Consider the following 19,804-nt stretch of genomic DNA (forward strand, 5'->3'; position numbering starts at 1 on the left):
TTTAAGGGATAGCTACTTTCAATTATAGAAAGGAAGAGATGGCAGTCCAAGATGAATTAACTAATTGTGATATCTATGTATTTTTTGTGCCTTTATTGAATTTAGAAGAGATTCTAATCAAAAGATATTCAATTTGAGTTCAAATTATTCGTAAGTTTAATGAAATTCGTATTCATATTTGGATTTCAATGGATTGTTGTCTTTTTAATTTGTTCATGTACAAAGTTTATAATCTTTTTCGCCGTGCAGCGCACGGGTAAAAGCTCTAGTTGAGAGAGAAAAATAAATTAAGGAATCGAGTTTCAAAAAAATCAAAGAAAAATATAATAAGAATTTGAAAAGAACCAAGTCCATGAATCGAGTTCCAAAAAATTATGTTATTAACAAAGGAAATTTTATGGGACAAAGGAAATTTTAATAAGAATTTCAAAGAGCATATAAAAGGGGATTAATAAATATGATTGGAGAGAATACGGAAGTGTGGGAAATAATGCATGGAGAAAGTGAATCATTAAAACAAATGAAGGAAAAAAATAAATTGAAGGAGAGAGAGAATAAAATAATATTATTTGAGAGAGGAGGGGTCCATCTGAAGTGAAAGAGAATAAAATAGTATTATTTTAGAGAAAAGGCCCCATCAGAATAAAGAAATAGAGAATAAAAAGTAATAAAATAATACATGAGGGAACATATGTAAGCTTGGGATTAGTTGATAAAGGGTTGGATGACTCTTCTTACAGAAAAATTCTTGGAATGTTAGTGTTTTAATATAAGTATAGATTTGACTATTCCTTTCACGTTTTGTGAAGGGATGGCAATGGGTAGGATCTGGGTAGGGTATTATAGTACCCATCCCTATACCCGACTTTTCAAAAAGTACCCGTACCCGTACCCATATCCGCGTGGGTAGCAGTCTGAATGCCCGTCCCCATACCCTGTGGGTACCTATATACCCATACCCGTACCCGTTACCCGCAATTTAACTAGCGAAAATTTAACTTTTTTTAATAGAAAATCAAAATATAACTGTTATTATAAAATAAAAAGCATAAATTAAAAATACAAACGATCATCCGAATATTTAAGAAGTAAAATCATTGGAATAGGTATAAATTTTATAAAAGGAATAAGCGAGAATTGAAGCTTTAAATTTATAAATTTAGATTATTGATAAACTCCTAAAGTTGTCGGTTAATAATTTATTTTAAAAATAAGTGAGAATAATTATGATTCGTATATATAATATTAAGACTTCACTTACATATTTTTTAAAAGAAGTTAGGAAGTTATACTTTAAGTTAATTAACATATACTACCAATTATGTGTATGCATACGTATAATATGTGTGCGGGTAGCACCCGTACCCATTAGTTTTTACGGGTATTTACCCATACCCAACCCCATATCCATCTAGCGGGTTTTTACCCTACCCATTATGGGTATTTTTTGCGGTTACCCAATGGGTCTTGGACCCTTTGCCATCCCTATGTGAGGTACGAAATCTCAAAACGTGCATTCTTGAATTTCAATGCAGCGAAATTTTCGGTGCCCACTAGGATGGTCAATTAACAAAGTGGTCCACGGGTGGACCAAGGGTCATAGTAGTAATTTACAAAATAAAATATATAAAAATTAAATTCCAAAAAAATAAATAAATCCCTCTCTCCTCACTCACGCTTCTCTCTAAACTGGATCTGGATAACCTGGGAAAAAAAATCCCTCTCCTCACTCACGCTTCCCTCACTCACGCTTCTGGGAGGAGGTTCGTAGGTTGCAGGGTTGTTGTAATTTGGGGTTTACAGGCGGTGCCAGGTCGGGTGCGGGTTCGATCGAGGGCTGAAGCCACGACGAAGGTGTTGGTCGCGCGGCGCGGGGAAGGGGGCAGCGCAAGAGCTGGATCTCGTCGTGCTCCGGTGAAATCAACCAGAAGGCGTTCACTTGAGCCAACCCTGTCGCCGCGCCGTAAAACTTTCTCTCATTATAACAGATCTGGAGCCACCTCTTCTCTCCAGGCCACCACGGCGTCGAGGTCCTCTGTAAATTACTTACTTGGAGTAATGTTATTGCTTCTGGTAGTCAGATTCGTGTAGTGGTTTCTCCCTCTTCCTCGTGATCCTCTCATCGTTTTTCTCCTGCAACTGCTGCTGTGTTGTAAAGACTGGTACCTGTTCAGCAGTGGCTTTCTTAGCCTCAAACAAATTCATGATTTTGTTTGATGAGGCTTAATTGCTTATAAGGGCGTTTTTTTTAGACTCTGGTCTGTAAGGGCGTTTTATTCATAGACTTTGCAAGGGAGTGAATTAATGTTTATATTCGAAGGTTTCATTGTTTTTTAGACAGAGATAGGTTGCTTTGTGCTCCTATTTTCTTCGTGATGCTTGGCTTTGGACATATGTTCGTCCTTTTAGTCCCTGCTTTTCTTTTTCCCCTTTGTATCTTCTTCTAGTGCTACGTACTAAGGGCCCCCTTTAATTAACCACTTTGGCTTATCAAAATAAAAACAGATGGGTAGTGATTGAAGAACATGGTGGGAAATGAGTTTTTCTTAGATGGTGGCTGTGTTTGGTTGTATGAGTTGAGGAAGAACATCGGATAAAGGAAAATGTTGTGTTTTTTTCGGTTCTGCGTTTTGGATACACAGTGTGGGCGTGAATTTCTGGGTGGAGATGAACATGGAGAACATTGATGAACATTCAAGAATATTAAATTATTATTTTTTAGTTTATTTTTAATAATAAGATAAAGTATATTACACTTTTACCCTTTTACTATCCTTTTAATCCTAACCATTCATCTAAAGAATATTCTTATATGCCAAGATCCAATGGTTGTCAACTATGGTCCACCGGTGGACCAAAATAAAAGTTGCCCACCCTAGTGGGCACAGAAATTTTCAACTCTAAACCCAGGTTTTGCTGCTCCAAATTAAATATACATTTCTGTATTTGTACAACTGTGCTGCTTATGGAACCGAGGTGACAGAAGTTTCTAAAGAATTCAAGGATTGGGAAAGTACAACGGGAGCTTCTACCTGCATCTTCATTTGATTAAACTTCAATGCTAAGATGGGTTTTGATAACATCACACAGGTGCTGAAATTCTGTCTATCATTTTCATGATCCTTAGCCTCGTGGCTACTGCTCCCATAGTCTTCTAAAGATTTCTCGTTGTCATCATCATTTGTAATAGGGATTGTTTGAGTCACCTCAATGTTATCTACAAGAGCATTTTGAAAATATTTGGTGTGACCCACCTTGCTATCATCCACAAGGGCAATTCCAGCAGTCTATTTATGCACCACCATGCTACTATCTGCAAGAGGATTTTCAATATCCTTTTCATGATCTACATTATTCTCAAGAGGAATTCCATCAACCTTGGAATGATCCACCCCAATTTTTGGAAGACCTTTTAAAGCAATATGAAGCAAACCAAGCCCAGTTTCAACAACCTCGACACGAGGAACCTTCCAAATTGCAAGAAATTCAAGACATGTTGAACCAAATGTCTGCAAATCTCAATGCAAATGCTAATCAACACCTGCAAGATACTGCGAATTTACAAGCTCCAGTTAACGAGCTAGTTGCACACGCTCCCACATTGCAACATGAAGCTGATGCAGAGATTGATGATGAAGTTAATCCTTGTGTTGATACTCATCTTGATGCTAGCACTGATGGTTCTGGTGATGTTAATGAGTTTGAAGTCGATGTTGCTTCTGATGCTAATTCTAATGATGAGGACAACAAACAAGAAATATATCTCCCTCTTCCACATAGAACTTATGAGAGTGAGAAGATTTATCCTAGTGAAGAAGAAAATAAGTTGTTGGATAATTTCAAGAAATGTTTTGCAGGGGATGAAGTTAAGAAGATGGATGTAGAACGTGGATCTAAATTAGCAATTTTTCCACATAAGCCACTTTTAATTAACCTAGACATTTTTGAAAAAGTCGTGCTTATTGGAGAGTTTGTTGATTGCAAGAAGCCAACCTCAATGGAGGAATACTTTTTGAAACCTCTACCGAAACCTCCAGACAAAGAGTTGATTGTTGAATGTACTGATTTTTCATTTACTCTTATTTCAGGTTGGACACATACTCGAAAAAAGTTTTCACTCAAACTGAACATTGTCATGAGTCATGCTGAAGGTGCTAGAAAACAGTTTGGGTTTGGTAAGATTGTTGCAGATGAGATCCCTCCAAAGCCACCTGACTTGTGGATTGTTGTTGTTGTGCCTCAAGACTATGAGCTTCCCCTTAATGCAAGGCCTCCACCGGACCCAGGTGATAGCATTTTCAGAGCATTACCAGGTTTCATGCCTCGCCAGCTCCCTTGATCCCTGTTTTTTCCTAACCTTTCTCTTTTATTACACTTGTCTAATTTATTTGATGATTTGTGCCTCACATTGAGGACAATGTGTGATTTAAGTGTGGGGTGAGAATCTTATTTAGGAGTAGTAGAACCTCAGTTAGGATAGTTTGCAATTATAATTTATTTGCTTTGTTTTTATTGTTTTCAATAAAATAGTTCACACTTTTTCAATGAGTTTTAGAGATGCTGAGTTTGTGAGCAATGTAACCACTTTTCTGTTAAGTTTCATGTCTCTTTTGGATGAAGTTGCTTGTATTTTGAGTTCATCATGATTTGCATTGAGAATTGATTTGTTGGATTCATTGTGTTATATGTTTGCCATGTGAGAATACCTTGTGAGGTTTTGGACCAAACACTTGAATGGTAATGTCTTTGCCATCATTCTCTTCTTTCTTGTGTGATTTCCTCATGTTTATATGCACTGCAGAACTTGACTTGATTCTGACTGAAATTGTTGTTCATGTGTATACATTGAAGTGATAAGGCATTCTTTTTCAATAAGTTATTTGCCTAAAAAGCTGACCTTGCATGTTTTAACCTTTGTTTTAGCCCCTTTGAGCCTAATATCTCCATTCTTTTGTAGCTCAATACAAGCCTAAGTGAAAAACAATGATGATACCTTACCTTAGGAAATGTAAGAGCTTTGGAATTGACTTGGGAATGAGTATTCAACAAGTGCGGGGGTGATTTATTTGAATGCATGGTCTAAGTTGCTCTAAAAAGGTACCTTCCTTGTGGATAAATTGTAAGCAAGCTGAAAAAAAAAAGTTGAAAGAAAAAAAAATGGAAATGCTGAAAAAAAAAAATATATGCAAATGTCAAAAAAGAAAAAGAAAGAAAAAAAGAGAAGTTACAAAGTGAAGGAAGGTACTAAAGAAAGAAAAGGAAGTGGAAGTTGAAAAAAATAAAGTTGTATAAGGAATAATGTGTTAATTCTTGGGGTTGTGAGTAAGTTTAATTTGAATTTTTCCCCATTGCTCTTATTTTTCCTAAGGTTTTAACTCTGAATATCTTTCATAAATCCTTCCTTGACCTTAGCCTCATTACAACCTTCAAAAGTCCTTTGATCTTTGTATGCATTTGTTCAATTTAATTGGTGTGTTAGAATCTTGTCAAGCCTATGATAGATGCATATTTTCATGAGATGATGAGAGTTGCTTAAGCATAATTAAACACAAGCCCAAACACTTGAGAGTAGAGAGTATAACACTTGCATCCAACTTTGATGTTCAATTTGCGATTTCTTGTTGGCTTGGAATGTAGGTGATGGAATCTAATTTGTCTAATCTTTGTGGAAAATGAAGTGGTTGTTTTCTTGCTCATAAATCTGAATTTCTACTTCTCAAAGATAAGTGTGAGCTGAGTTTTTATGTTTTAGGAAGTACTTGTTATCATAATTGATTTTCTGAATCTTTTTTGAAGTTAAGTTTTGCCCAGGAGTGCAAAAGGTTAAGTGTGGGGGTATTTGATAAGCGCATAATTGATGCACTTTACGTGTGTCTTTCAAAGCTTCATTATATATATTTTTGTGCTTAATTGTTATGACTTAGCCATGTTTTGACCATTAGTGCTTATTTGGATTATTCATGGAAAAGTGCTTAATTCTACACTTTTAGTTTCTGTGACTGTTTTGCTAGAACAGGTTGAACCTGGAGCTACAAATATCCAAATTGGGCGCATAATATGTCATTGGAAAGATCACTCGAAGCCCTACAACTTTCATGTTCAGCACAATTTGAGAATCAGCCTCTAACATGGTCATAAATTCCTTGCAAAGTTGCTGTCGCTAATCCTGCGAGTTTGGAACAGTCTGCACTAAAATGATCATATCTTGGGCTACAGAACTCCGAATTAGGATCCGATTGAAGGCCCGCGAAGCTGACTTAAAGATCTACAACTCTCATGTTTACCTCAATTGAAGATTCAGACTTCTTATGGGACCCACGAATGCCTGATTGTTCAGCAGCTTACTCCTTTATGTGGGCCCGATATTGTGAAGATTTAGAAAAGATTTAGATGACAAAGATTGTTACTTGATGAACAAGTTTATTTATTAGTATAAATAAGTGAGTTTAGGCTTTTGTTAGACCTCACCACACACCACCTCACCATTACACCCTCACCTCCTCCCCTCTCATATCTCTCCCTCTTTTCTAATATGAGTTGCTAAACTCCATAGTTAGTCTTAGGATTTTTAATATTCTTGTGTTTGCAAACTTGAGGTTCTGTTCTTAATGCAAATTTCTTTCTTTATTAATTCTTTTCATCTCAATTTCTGATCTAGGGTTTGCTTAATTCCTTAGGTTTAGGAATAAGAGTTGGTGCATGTTCGCTTAGTTCATGTTAGTTCGTAACTGTTTCTTAATCGCTTAGTTTAGGAAACTGTGAATTGATTTTCGCTTAGTTAATCAACTCTCACGAATTAGGGAAACAATGAGGAAGAATTAATCTTTTGTAACCGATGAAGGTTTGTTGCACTTGAATGTTATAATCCGATGACTAACACTTTCTTTTATCTGATTAAATCTCTTTTAAGTTTTGTTTGTTACTTTACAATCAAATCAATCAAACCCCCTTTTTAATTGCTTTGTTTTACTCTATTATCAATTAATACCTCACCGAGTCCTTGTGAGATCGATCCTGGTGTTCAACACCTTGTACTGCATTCAAAGTAGAATACTTTGGCACGCACCCGCGACAGTGCGTTCGTCAAAGACCACGCATGTGCGTGGTGGAGACCCCGCACATGCGTGGTGGTTCTGTATGAGGAAGGGGCTGGAACGTGAAGACCACGCATGTGCGCCGTTATGGCCACGCACATGCGTGGTAAACAGACTTAAAAGCTGAAAATTGACAGATTGGCCACGCATGTGCGTGGTGGAGACCCCGCACATGCGTGGTGGCAAAATCTGATGCTGTGAATTGTGCGATTTTGAGCGTCTTGCCCACGCATGTGCGTGGTGGAGACCCCGCACATGCGTGGATTACCGCTGGAAACTCTATAAATAGGGATTTTGTTATTTCTTTTAGGTATCTTGTACTTTTTTGAACAAAACTTAGAGTTTTAGTTCCTTGGAGCTTGTGGGAGGCTTCTTGGCCCTCTTCTTTCAGGTTTTTGTTCATTTAGTTTGCATTATGAATTCCCTAGCCATGCTTGGCTAGTTTCTCTTTGTACTTTGGGTGAAGTGAACCTTAGTTCTGATTATGGTTTAAACTTCTTATTTTCTTATATGAATAAAGTTTCTTTTCCATGTATCTTTTCTCTGAATCAATATTCTCTTGAGTGCACACAAGTGTTTTTCTTTCTTCTTGCACAACGGAAGTTGGTGAGGATTAAGGGACTTGGGATTAGATTGATTTGTTTGCTATCACTTAGGAATAAGGGTAGAAACTTATTGTGTTGGCCTGAACTTATAAACTTCATTCTTCAATTGAATTGACTAGGCACTAAGGCATTAGGTTTGGTAAATGAAATTGAATGATTTACTTGATTAAGAACTAACAAGTAGAGGTAGAGGCTATAACATCATGGATAAGGATTCTGAACTTCATATAAGAATTTGATTTGAGAACCATAATTGGACTAAGTGGAGCTTTGTCCAGGGTACTTCTTTATCTGAATTATAATTCTTGCTCTTCATCACAAGTGTGTTAAACACAACAAACCCTCAAACTTATATTGCTTTATTTTTCACATTCTGAACACAAAACTCTTAGAAGCAATTGATGAACAACTATCCCTGTGGTTCGACAATCTTTTGTATTACTTCGATCAATCCGTACACTTGCGGAATTGCTATCAGTAAGAAAAAAGATGGAAACTCGTGCAAGTAGATGCTGGTGGTGGCCTCCTTGCTCTTCATAGACTTCTTGTTCTTTGACTTACGAGCTTGTGATGAAGGATTTGTGGACCGAATAGTTGGTTTAGGACATTTGCTGAGCCTAGGTGTTGCATTGCTAGCACGCAGTTCAACCATATTGTTAACATGTTCCCAATGTGAAAGGTCGCGCTGCAAGGATCTTATTAATTGACCTCTAGGTGGTTTGCTCTTCTTCTCCTTGGACGATTACTTGCCTCCACGGTTTGAGGTTTTCCTATCCGCAACAGGTACCTATTCCCAAGAAAGTATCTTCCAGAATGGATTCACTGCCGCATACGGAATTGAAGATAAACTCTGAAGTGCACAAGCGCAAGGTAGTCCATGAGTGACTTTCAGCAAGCAACCACATGCCTCATCACGACCCCACACTCTGTTTTGTTCATCGTACATTAGCTGAAGGGAATTTTTTAGCAACGAATCCTCTCAGATTCTTATACATTAGGGACTTGAAATGGTGCTCCACAATGTTAATACTGTGCTCAAACGATGCTACTCTTGCATTGTGGCGTACAATGGTCAACCTATCCACTGCTTCCCATGAATCACACAAGTCACCCATGCTGTTCCTAAACATCTTTTTCAAGCTTGCGTGTGCACTTTAAGCCATGCATACAAACATTGTAGCTCTTAATTTCCCAGTGTAAAACATGTAACAACAAATGAATCAAGTCTATCAAATGAAGCAAGTCTATCAAGATTGCATGTGCGTAGTACCTGTTACTTGTTGTCGTTCCAAAATGCTTCATATTATCTGTCAATGCCTTCACAAATTTCTCTTTGTGAGTTAACCATGTGGAAGAAATGTACTTTGTGAACTTTGGATGATCGTTACACATGGCACACATGTCCCTCCATTCCCCCCTCATATTGTGTAGTTGTTTCCGCATTTACCACATATCTCCACTTTTGCATCACTATGTCTTTAAAATTGTCCGGGTCAACCCACAATTTTTATTTTGCCTCAACATTCTTGTTTATGTGGAATAGGCATAATAAATGGTAGAAGCGGAAAAAATTTCCCGAACAACACTAAGTAAAGCCAATTCCCTATCAGTCACAATCACTCAACATAATCGGGCAGGGTCAGCAAGTAGAGACTTCATACAATCCAAGGCCCAAACATAGTCAGGTGTGCGCTTGCGAGTCATGTAGCAAAATGCTATGGAGAAAGTCAAACCAGTAGAAGTGAGGCCAACCATTTCAAGCAAGGGTATCCAGTATTTGTTTGTCTTGTATGTGCAATCCATGATTACCATATGAGGGAATGTGTTGAAGAGTTTAATAGCATCAGGATGAGCCCAGAAAACTTTCATAATGACTTCTGAATCTTCTTCATGTCTTTCGAAGTGAACATACTTGGCTTCTGCCAACTTCTTCAGCAAATGTTGCATTTCTGTCAGTGGCCCACGGTCTAATTTTCTAATCCTTTTGGTGTGACTGTAAACTTGAGTGATTGTAGTCAAGTTACCTGAATTTTTTCCTTCAAAGTCACCAGCATGTGTCTCGGTGCAACCCAAGTCTTAGCCATGGTGTTCACATGCACCTTCTCTTCTTATGTTAGTCGACCAGCATAGGAATGGCTAACTAGCGATCTAGCTGGTTCATGGTTATGTTCACCGTGCATCACTTTCAGCCACTACTTTCTATCACCCTCCGTAGGTCGTCCTCTAAGTTTAAAAGGGCAACCGCAGTTTTGTGATCTGGTGGTATTATAGTTGAACAAATTAGGGTCCTTGTACGGAATGTACACACCATGCTTCGTGCATTGCAAAATAATATACATATTTCCACCATTTTTTGCTTTGTAAGACCTTCTGATCACAACCACATATCCATTGTCCTTCCCAACATTCTTAGCCCATTGGATAAGGTCATCTCGAGTATCAAATATTTGTTCAATGATAACATATCACTTTAAAATGAATAATCTATTCAAGCATCACTAAACAATGGGTCTCCTAAACAATACTGTCATTATCTATGCAATTAATACCTGATCGGTCGTAAATAAATGTGTGGTATCCACACTTATAGGTGGGAGCACCAACGAAGTAATATACTGCTAGGCTAAACATTTCCAGCCTTATCTTGTTGTTGAAGCAGCATTGCTTCATCATATTGGAATGTGCTCATCATTCTGCCTGCAGAAATCACACTGCCACTGGTTAAAGATCCGACTTATCAACTTTCGTAGTGCTCCGAATTTATAACCTTCGTAACAGTCCGAAACTTCAACTTTTGGATTAAACTCGAGACAGAAAGCATGCAATGGTGGTGCAACAAAAATGGTGGGAAAATTTAAACAGGCGATGGTGTAGTATATATATATGTATATAAAGGTGGATGAAATGATACTTATCAAAAGAAAAATGGATCACACTGCCACTGGTTGTTGATGGTGGTTGAAGGTTGTTAGTGGTGGTGCAATGATGGTGGTGGGGGATTGAGGTAGGAAGAAGAGAGGAAAAGGGAAGGAAGAAGAAGAGGGTTGATGGAGGAGTGAATGTATTCATATGAGAGTAATAGGGGTTTGGTGGTGGAGGGGTAATGGTGGAGAGGTTGGTGGAGTGAGGGAGTAATGATGGTGAAAAAGGTGGCAGAAGTCGTCAGAGGGGTTTGAAAGATCAACATTCGAACCCCTTCGAAACTTCAAGTTTCAGATCCCTCTGAAATGTCAAGTTTCGTAGCCCTGCCATAGAAAAAGGTTTTACAACAATAAAATTATTCTTTTTTTTTTTTGCATTGGAGTTTATAAATAATCTGATTAATTAACGAAGATATGAATAATTTGATTGACTATACAAGTGAAAAATCAAAACAATTATTTTGATTGATTAAAAAAGTGATAAAGGATGGAAACTAATAAAGTAAATCGTGATCATAATACTCATAAATTACGAACTAATAGTGGGAAATACAAAGTCAGAAAATAATGTCAACTACAAACTCATACAACTAAATGTCCCCTACCCCTACGACTAGGGGTGGCAAAATGGGCTTGGCCCGCTGGGCCAGCCCGTTTGGCCCACCTTTTTTGACGGGTTGGGTTGGGATTTTGAACCCAAATTTAAAAGTGGGTCAACCCAACCCAACCCGTATTTTGGCGGGTTAATGACGAGTTGGGTTGGTTTAGCCCGCCAACCCATTTTTCACTTTTTTTTTTGAAATTTTTTAAAATTTCTTTCTATTTTTATTCTTTATTATTTTTAGGTGCGCATATAATACGACAGACCTAAACTAAAAAAAAAATTATTTTGAAAACTCCCTTCAATGGATTCACCTATATAAGTTGCTGCTCTTATTCGTAGGTTATGTTTTGTCTAAAACTTTCATGACTACTCGACATTATATTTTATAATTGTTAATTGACTATTATTGGCTAAAGTAAATTCTTGTTGCTAGTGAGGTTACAATTTTACAACTTTTAATAACCACACATGATAAATATTTTTTTGTTATTGCTATTGGTGAGACTTTCTAGTTGAACTCATAACATTTAAAGATAAAGAACAAGTATAATTCTACTTTTTTCATGTGTCAAAATATAAAAAGTGAAAGATTGCTTAAAATTTCTCATTGCATTTCTTTTTTTATTTCACTACATTTTCTAAGTGTGCTAGCCCGCCAACCCGTTTTCCCGTCAAAATATGGGTTGGGTTGAGACTTTAAACCCAAATACCAAAAGTGGGCTAGCTGTAACACCCCGATTTCCGGGTGCCACTTTAGTAACCAAAAATAACTCTACACGGAAAAACAGGTAATTTTTTTTTTCGTTTGATTCCTTTTAACTCAAGCAATAGAAAATAAAGACATAGCCCAACCACTAAACTAACAAATATACATCAAATATAAACATGTACAGCCTCAGCTGCACTTCCACGTCACGCGCACTCGCAGTGACTCCAAAGGAGTGTGCCCGCAGGCAAATATATATAGATCTAGAAGTGTGAGTAAGAAAATCATAGGTACAACCCACCAGGAGAAAGTCGGCCTCAAAATGGCCTAAGCAAAGACCCCTACGGTCCGACTGACTCACTGTGATCCCTCAGTAAGAGAACCACACGAAAAGCCATGCGCCGGGAACCTACCCTGTCCCAAAAGCAAAACGAATCAGAGCTCTACACAAAGTATGACGCCTGCCTAAACCTACCCTCCCAGTACTGAGTCCACAGCGAACTGAAGTCGGCAAGTTGAAGCTCAGCTCCATGCGTCGTAGAACTCCTTTCGTCAGACGTCCACGCTCGTCAGTCCTCCATGACCCTTCCCCGGTACGTCGCTCGATGACCCACAAGATCGATCACCCAAGCGGTGGGGGCATGTTGATCAACCAGCTCAAACCTGATCCCCCCCGAGGGAGAGACCGTCGAAACCCAATCCACCGTCGACATCTGGCAGCAGGCCGACCGCCCAAACACAAACATGAAACCAAAGCCAAGGCGCTAGGGTCAACTCACGGAATAGAGTAGATATACAACCAACAAGTGATAAGGGGATATATATATATGTCGTTATATAAACATATAGATAATCCTAGCATGTTATGGCTCTAACAATGCTTCAATAAATCAAACAGCACACAATCCCAGTCAGAATGAATGTATGCGTGAAATGCAATCATGATCCGGATTTGTGACGCGTTCCCGTTCGCCACAAGTGAAGCATTCCCGTTCTTCACTATGGATGAACCATTCCCGTTATTCACCATATGATGAACCATTCCCGTTATTCATCATTAATGCAGTGGTGAACGATTCCCGTTATTCACCATGAGATGCACAGGTGAACCATTCCCGTTATTCTCCCGATTGATGCAATATGGTTAGCCAAACATCGAATCATCCTCACCACATAAGCGTTTAGCTCAAACCCAAACTCAAAACAAACCCAAGAGTTAGTCTCGGTCAATACAACACAACTCGGAGTTAGTGTCGGTCAGTACAACACAACTCCAACAACCAAAACCCAAGAGTTAGTGTCGGTCAATACAACACCACTCGAATAACAAACCCCAAGAGTTAGTGTCGGTCAATACAACACAACTCCAACAACAAAACCCAAAATCAAAGCCAGAGTCAGTGTCGGTCAATACAACACGACTCGGAGTTAGTGTCGGTCAATACAACACAACCCCAACAACAAGAGTACTTAAAGTACTCGGTGACTTTCAATCATCATCGTAGCTCACCTTAGTGGCTTTCCCCAATTCCAAAACCCACAACAAAAGTCGACTTTTCCCCGTCTTTTGTAAATATTTTCCCCTTCAGTTTTCCTATGCTTAAACGTTAACAAAAATTGTTTCAATTCGAATTAGTCAAGTTATGAGTTTATTTCTCAAAGTCTAAGTTTCCCAAGTCTTTATTTTTCGAAAGTCTAATCATTCTAAGTTTCCAAAGACCAACCACCCAAAAGATATTTCCCGGGGAAAGTCTAAGAATACGAACAAATACCAATGAATGGCTAAGTCTCAAACCCCACGTTTGGACTTGCCTAGGGTCGTTCATCCAACCCGAAATATCAAAGATCACCAGATCAATGAATCTCCACTCCGAAGTCGCGTCAAAACACACAATCCAACAACAGTACAATATCACAAGTTATGGAAAAGCATCATAACATCAACTCATCATCATAAACAACATCAGATAAAGCATAAGTCGAGTTTATCGACGCCTATCATACAGTCATAACTATTATGTAAGTTGCCCTAACCTCGAGCTGTTCCTGTCTCGTGATCAAAGGTTCCTTCACTGAAATGCTCTGAAACTTCCAAAGTTCCTTCAACTGAACCTCGGAGAAAACAAAGCAGAATCCAAACAAAATCGATTAGTTCGATCGCAATACAACACATAAACGATAGACAAAGCATTAAAGCTTCAGAATACGACAATCGGGTACGAAAAGACAAGTTTTCGAAAACGAAAACTCCCCCCCCACACTACATAACTCGGAAGAGAAAAAGGGCTCCGGCTCTTTTTCTTCGATCAAATCAGTTTACAAGGTAGTTTTAGGGTAAAACTAAGGCAAAGAAACTGTCGGAACAATTTTCGGACAATCCGATCAAAATACGGCCGTTCAGGGGCATTTTGGTCCAAAATAAAAGCTCAAACCTCAAAGTTATCAGTTCGGAAAACAAATTTGACAGCAATGTTCCTAACGACATCCGTGACAACAAATCCTAAAGGCACGAAGTCAGATTACGACTTTTCGACAATAAAGTTTTGAAATGTGTGTCAAAAAGGGTTTTAAAACAGTTTTTCAGATCCTGGACTGCTCGATCACAATCGGCGATTACTGACAGAGGTTTTAGACTCTTGGGAACGTAGGGAAGATAACCCAAGCAAGAAATCAGAGAAAACGGACAGTTTAACAAAAAGCTCAAAACTGTGAGCACAGAAACGACTATAGAAACGCAGTGGAAACAGTAATCAGAGGTAAGAATCAAGCTAGTTACCTCGGTACCTTGAAGTAGGGACGAACTGCTCGAAGATCGGTCGAGTTTCGGCAAAATTCTCCTCTCCCTCTCCTCTCCCTAACTCGCGGCCAACAAGGAAGAAAATGAGAAGATATTTTGCTTTTTCGACTATTTATAGGCAGGTGAAATCGCGGGAAAATGAAAATTTCGCGATTCCGATTTTTGCAGCACGTTCACCGATGAATTCTAAGAGAGATTCTGGCGTCAGAATTCCATAACTCAAAACAAACCTCTGACATTTGGGAAAAACGATATCTAAATTCCCAAAAGCGGTGTAAGTTAATCTGTCCCGAAAAACTACTTTTTGCTGTGATGGTCAGACGACAAAACTTCCTTCTGAAGAAAGATTGGAAACGTCGAAACAAATCTGGCAGCGTGGACGGAAACTTCGTTAGAAGTCCCGAATAGAAAAAGTCTTCATCCAGCGCTTGAATTTAGGGTTTCGAAGCAAAGAAATTAGCGTCGTCGGACTTCCGAAAAGTGAATACTATCGTGCGTACAGTCCAGAGTTCCGAAATGAAACGCTGGTCGAAGGAAAAATAAAGAGAACCTTTAAATTTTCCGAGAGTTCGAAATCTCACTTAAAACGTTACTCTAAAGGCGAATTAGCCTATTTTGGACACGCTCGCCATAAGGCAGGTGTGCAGACGACTCGCACTAATTCCAACAGCGACTACGCAACATTCCTCAAGCAATTCCTGAACTTTCTTCTTCATTAATCTTTCTCAAACATCAAACTCCTGTCACGCTTAAACTGATTCTACGCGTGAGTCGGAAATTAACTTGCTCTGAAAATCCAGGTCTTACACTAGCCCAACCCAACCCGCATTTCGACGGGTTAGTGGCGGGTTGGGCCCAACCCGGCCCGCCAACCCATATTGCCACCCCTACCTACGACCTCCCATACCACCCCTACGCCCGCCCCTAGCGCCTGCCCTGCCTCCCTCTCTACCTCCTGCTCGGCCACCTGCTCGGCCGCCTCGTCTCCCAACAGCAAAAGCAATGCCCCTGTTCCTGGAAAACTCTTGGAAGATGCAGAGTGCCCTCTCAGCTAAAGCGCGGGCCTGTCTGCCTGGCGGGCAAGCATCATCCACCTCAAGTGACAGCAAAAGCAATGCCCCTGGTCCTGGAAAACTCTTGGAAGATGCAGAGTGCCCTCTCAGCTAAAGCGCGGGCATGTGTGCCTGGTGGGCAAGCATCATCCACCTCAAGTGACAGCTCAAGGAATTCCAAACCCCTACGCATAGCAACCTGAAAATAAATCAATACACATGTTAGTAAATCACATACACAAAACCGCAAGTGCATAAAGAAAATAGAATTAAAACTTACCACGACACTGAGATCTGTCCTCCTCTCATCCGGTTTGATGAATCGATGAGACACTCTAGCGTACCAATCCATGTAAACCCTCGTTGCCTGTCACTCCTCTGTAGCAGGGACGCCCTCAGGAACCAAGTGCGCCACATAGTCTTCGAATGTTGCATCAACAACATCAGCAACGAGAAATCTCTCCATCACGACACGAGGGGGTCGCGGGATCGCCTGTACATACCCAAACTACCACAACACCCGCTTCGGAAGATGAGGTAGAACAGCAGGCCCAAAGGGAGACCGGGTGTTGCCTGAGAACAAAGCCCTCGCATCTTGCGGTCGCTCACCCCTGTGAGCCTCGTATGGAGTTCAAATGACGTCGGCTGGCCTCAACTCATCAAATAGTACTCGCCTCTAATCTAGCCTAGCATACCTCGTCTGTGACTCCATCCACTTACAAGCTCTAGGCTAGTCCTCCGTGTAATCGAGGTTCTCATACCAGCGAACAAGGTTGTCTGGGAAGTGCTCGAAGGCCCAGGCCAACAACAGGGATGTGTAACCGCCCTTATGTTTGAAGTTTGATCCCGCTGCGTGAGGACTGTCCAAGCTGGTCGTACAACGTGATAAGCGCCATGGCGCCCCACTCGAACTCGGACACCCGATCAAGATGTTGTATCATGCCGATCCAACAGACGGGGAATGAGTGTCCTCCACTCTTGTCGGCGAACAATGTTGCGCCGACAAGATGCTGTAGGTACATCCTGGCTTTATGCTCGTACCGCCTCCTCCATGTAAACAGATGCTTGCCCCCCCCAACAGCAACGCTCAGGTCTCTGCCACCTCTAGTCTCGTGGCCACTCCCGGAGTATAGAATCTCCCACCGACCGGGAGATGAAGAAGAGTCGTCTAAGGTGATAATCATCTCCCTGAACGGCATGTGGATGCTACTAGTGTCCTCATGCCACCTCTCGACAAGGGCCGAGATAAGCCCTGGATTTGTCTCTGGATAACTGCACCTAGCGAGAGGATACAGTCTGATCTCCTCCACAATCAATCGGGCCTCCCTATAATTGTCGCCCTCGCACGACATCTTCGCCACCTTCGAACCAGCAGTGGCAAGCCTCAACTCACGTCAATCAATATAACGCGAGTCAGTGGTGCCTAGAAGGACATGCCACGTCCGGGTAATGGTGCAGAAGTGACAACTCATCCGACCCCCCAGGAAACGGTGGCTCTCTCTAGAGCGGCGACATCCTCTCATCCTGTGGGGGGGGGGGGCGAGGGTCCATATCAGGCTCACTAACTGACTCCGACTCACTAGCAGACCCCGACTCACGGCCAAACTCCGAATCTGATGTCTCCGGCTCAGCAGAACGCTCAGGTGTCGGGAGAGTGGAAGGATGAGCAGTCATGTGCGGCGTCGTCTGAGGAGATGGTGAAGGAGTAGCGTGGTGATGAACCTCAGAAGTCGGCTGAGCAGATGGCTCTAGATCCAGTGGTGAGGAACCTCGGGCATTGGCTCAGGAGTAGCGTGGTAATGAACCTCAGGAGTCGGCTAAGTAGATGGCTCAGGAGCCAGGTGGGGAGGAACCTCGGGAGTCGACTGAGGAGATGGCTTAGGAGTATCGTGGGGAGGAACCCCGGGGGTCGCCTTCCAGGCCCCCTTCCGAGAAGTCGACACATCCTGATCATGATCACCTCGCCTATGAGAAGCGTGGAGAAAGTCACGGCGATCGGCAAGCTCTTGAGTCGATACCCGCTTGTGCTTCTTTGACCTCGCTGTCATCTATTAAAAGAAATAGAACATAAGGCAAATTAGTGATATGTACACCTTTGTGTCAATGAGCATGGTTTGGAAAACATATTTATGATTATGTTAAGATAAACAGAATAGTAAAACTACTAACTAACTAAGCATAACAGATCATTATTCATTACCTTTACTGTAACACCCCGATTTCCAGGTGTCACTTTAGTAACCAAAAATAATCTTTACGCGGAAAACAGGTAATTTTTTTTTTGATTGTTTCCTTTTAATAAAAGCAATAAAGAAATAAAGACAAAACCCAACTACTAAACTAACCGATATACAACATATGTACATGTACAGCCTCAGCTGCACTCCATGTCACGCGCACTCGCAGTGACTCCAAAGCAGTGTGCCCGTAGGCAAATATATACAGACCCAGAAGTGTAAGTGAGAAAATTAAAATTACAAACCACTAGGAGAAAGTCGGCCTCAATATGGCCTAAGCAAAGACCCCTATGGTCCAACTGACTCACTGTGATCCCTCAGTAAGAGAACCACACGAAAAGTCATGCGTCGGAAACCTACCCGATCCCAAAAGCAAAACGAATCAGAGCTCTACACAGAACATGACGCCTGCCCAAACCTAACCTCCCAGTGCCAAACCCACAACGATCTGAAGTCGGCAAGTTGAAGCTGAACTCCATGCGCCATAGAACTCCTTTCGTCAGACGTCCACGCTCGTCAGTCCGGTCCTCCATGACCCTTCCCCGATACGTCGCCCGATGACCAGCTACATCGATCACCCAAGCGGTGGGGCATCCCGATCCAGCAGCTCATATCTGATCCCCCCCCCCCGACGGAGAGACCGTCGAGAACCAGTCGACCATCGACATCTGGCAGCAGGCCGACCGCCCAAACACAAACATACAAACAAAGCCAAGGCGCTAGGGTCAACTCACAGCAATAAGTACATATACACTCAACATGTGACGGGGTATATATATAAGTTGTTATATAAGCATATAAGTAATCCTAGCATGTTATGGCTCTGACATTGCTTCAATAAACAAACAGCACACAGTCTCAGTCAGCATGAATGTATGCGTGAAATGCACAATATGAATCCGGATTTGTGACGCGTTCCCGTTCGCCACAAGTGAAGCATTCCCGTTCTTTACTATGGATGGACCATTCCCGTTATCCATCCTGGATGAAATCCATCCTGGATGAACCATTCCCGTTATTCATCCTTGGTGAACCATTCCCGTTATTCACCGTATGATGAACCATTCCCGTTATTCATCATTTATGCAAGGTGAACCATTCCCGTTATTCACCATGATATGCACAGGTGAACCATTCCCGTTATTCACCCGATTGAATGCAACGTGGTTAGCCAAACAACGAATCGCCCTTACCACGAAAGTGTTTAGCTCACAACCCAATCTCAACAAACCCATGAGTTAGTGTCGGTCAATACAACACAACTCGGAGTAAGTGTCGGTCAATACAACACAGCTCCACCAACAAGAATACACAAGGGTCTAGTGTCGGTCAATACAACACAGCCCAAACAACAAGAGCGCTAAGTGTCGGTCAATACAACACCGCTCCAACAACAAGAGAACCCAAGGGATTAATGTCGGTCAATACAACACAACCCCATCAACAAGAGTACGTAAAGTACTCGGTGACTTTCAATCATCACCAAAGCTCACCTTAGTGGCTTTCCCCAATTCCAATAACTCACAACAAAGGTCGACTTTTCCCCGTCTTTCGTAAATATTTTCCCCTTCAGTTTTCCTATACTTAAACATTAATAAAAATAATTTAAATTCAGATTAGTCAGGTTATGAGTTTATTTCTCAAAATCTAGGTTTCCCAAGTCTTTAGTTTACAAAATTTTATTCATTCTAGGTTTTCCGAAAACCAACCACCCAAAAGAAGTTTCCCGGGGAAAGTCTAAGTAAACCAACGAATCCCAACAAATGGCTAAGTCCCAAACCCCTCGTT

The sequence above is a fragment of the Lotus japonicus genome, chromosome 3 (assembly GCF_012489685.1).
Source record: "Lotus japonicus ecotype B-129 chromosome 3, LjGifu_v1.2".
In the NCBI taxonomy this organism is placed as follows: domain Eukaryota; kingdom Viridiplantae; phylum Streptophyta; class Magnoliopsida; order Fabales; family Fabaceae; genus Lotus; species Lotus japonicus.